This window comes from Hyaena hyaena, unplaced genomic scaffold (genome assembly GCF_003009895.1).
Source record: "Hyaena hyaena isolate Hyena2069 unplaced genomic scaffold, ASM300989v1 scaffold_1308, whole genome shotgun sequence".
Taxonomy (NCBI): Eukaryota; Metazoa; Chordata; class Mammalia; order Carnivora; family Hyaenidae; genus Hyaena; species Hyaena hyaena.
Window position 1 is genome coordinate 429,557 of NW_024081940.1, and position 2,521 is coordinate 432,077.

The 2,521-nt window shown below is 34.2% G+C and overlaps 1 long non-coding RNA gene across 1 annotated transcript; it reads left to right on the plus strand.

The window, feature by feature from the left end:
• Positions 1–741: 741 nt before the first annotated feature.
• Positions 742–1,844, plus strand: LOC120225017. The gene is made up of 3 exons (XR_005526723.1): positions 742–1,211; positions 1,298–1,359; positions 1,716–1,844. It is a non-coding gene; the product is annotated as an uncharacterized LOC120225017 (long non-coding RNA).
• Positions 1,845–2,521: the final 677 nt, after the last annotated feature.

Sequence of the window (2,521 nt, forward strand, 5' to 3'; positions counted from 1 at the left end):
ACGAAAATTAACATTTCTTATCTGTAGTTATCAGATGTTTTTTCCCAGAAGGAACATGAATTAATGGATTCTTATCCTACTTTTTAAAATCACAACTAAATAAATAGTTGTTGAGTTTAAGGAGTGGTGATCTGTGTAATTCCACTTTCCCCCAGGGAAAAGCCTATGCTCTTTTAGATAGAACTGAGTGGGGAGTTTTTGTTTGTTTGTTTTAGTTTATGTAAATATCAGAAACATACAATATAAAAATATAATGAAATGTACATGTATAAATTATCTTATGTCAATTGTTACTTCTAATCCATATTTTTCTTCTACCTAAATTGCATAGGCATTCGATCTAGGCTATTGTGAATGTTCATGGAAGATCCATTTGCTCTGGATATCCAGAGCAAAATTGGGATAATCTACCATGGATGTGCATATTGCAATACATTATTAGCCAAATATCTATCATATCCATCTTTATCCTTTAAAATTTAAACTTTCTTAAGATATCATGTCTATATTATATTTTGAAAATATTTTTCTTTATATTTCACCTTCATTAAAATTTGCTCTGATAATTATTTTGCTGTTTAACATAAGTAAGAAAGAATGTAGGAGGAAAAAAAAACTAGCATTTTTATTGGCATTAGTATGTGCTTGTACTTTGGTTAGTAGAATTCATTTATTTTGATTTACATAATTTTTTGCTGTTATTAAATATCTAAACAATTTTCTCTACTTTGCATTTAATTTTGTAATTCTCTTTTCCCATTTTTTACTGACCAAAGAAGTTTAGAGACAGATAATGATAGGGCATCATGAGAGTAAGGAAATTTGGAGTTAGGGCCACCACTATTTCATCAAAAAGCCATCGAGGAATCACATTTCCAAGTGAATATTTTCTAGAATTTTGAGGAGATATAGAGATACTGCTATGGAGAGAAGGTAATTTCCCCAAAGTTGCTTAAAATCGGTATTTTATATAGGAGTCTTTTCCTTTAAATACTTAGGTCAATGTGTTTACATTTAAAATCTTTTCTTTTCAATATTCATGTTTTGGTTTTAGCACCTTTTCCCCAGAAAAGTAGAAGTAAATTGCTGCAGTCCATTTTCAGTTCCCTGGAAGATTTAGAAATACTTTATGCCAGAAACTTAAATCTCAATATATCGCACATCGGGCTCTGTACTGTCTAGAAAGGAGGCTCTGAGGCAGCTGTCTAAAGGTGAATAGGTGATTGCTTATTGCTTTCCATCTTCGAGACCACATAATCCAGAAACAGCATCTTTGGCTTTTTCTCCTGGTGTCTAGGACAGCTTGGGAGCTCATCCCCCCGTAAAGTAAGCACTCCAGCAGACCAGCAAGAGAAACCAGTAAGTAATGTCACATTGTGAGTTTACTTTAACTTTTGTTTATTGTCTCTCTTTCTCTAAGAGCATAAACTACTCCAATGTTTTTACAAAACTCAAAAATAAGACAATTGGTTGGAATGGGTGCTGGAAACTGATCTTACTCCTCATGGATTCCTGTCTTCCAAATTAGAGTCAAGGTTAAAATAACCCAGTGCTGATCATCATATCATCCAAGTCAGTCTAGAAAAGGTAAAAATGTTCTCATAAGCAGTTTTGCAGACAAGGAAAATACAGGTTTGTGTAAATTGCTTGCTCAATCCTTTTGTGATATGATTACAAAATGAGAACTATGATTTTATTTCTTATATATTTTACAGCGAGTAAAATGAGTGAGTGAAAGCCATTTTATGGAATCTGTTCCATGGAGCAGGAGGCTTGTCCAGAGTCCTCGGTGTTGAGGATGGAAGTTGAAAAAACATCTAGACGTGATCAATTCAAACTTTAGTGTACAGTTTTGCTCTTCAGCTCATATATCATCTTTTTTGTTATCATTCTTTGCTGGGATCTACTGCTTTGAGCTCTTTTAAAATAAAGATATAATTCTTTTGAATGATCTGGAAAGTCCTTTGTCTCAATATTCAGCTTCTCCATAGCAAGTTTTCTTCATTTGCTTTTTTATCCTTGTTTCTTCCCTCTATGTACTAGAAGTTTTTGACATAGATCCTGTGTTTGATCCTTTTGGATTATGTCTCAACTTGAAAAGAGATGATATCTTTTCAGATAAAATATTTGTAGGAGGATGTGTGTGTGTGTGTGTGTGTGTGTGTGTGTGTGTGTGTGTGTGAGAGAGAGAGAGAGAGCATACATGTATGTGTTTAATTCAGGCTATAGGAACTCTCTCTTCCTGGGTCATACATGTGAGTTAAGCAATCTTTTCCTGTATGTACTTCAGCTGAGATAGGCAGGTGGGGCTCTCACTTGCTCTCCTTCACCTGCAGTGTGGTTGGTTGTAAAAACAGACAGCCTGTGCAATATCCCATTCTGGACATTTTCTGATCCAGGTCCTGCCACAAGATGTCCGTTGGCTAATGTTGGTTATTATTGTTATTGCAAAGTTCTCGTGTGTCTTTTATATTATTTATGTAATGATTTTTAAACGTACTGATTGTAACATGTCACTGGG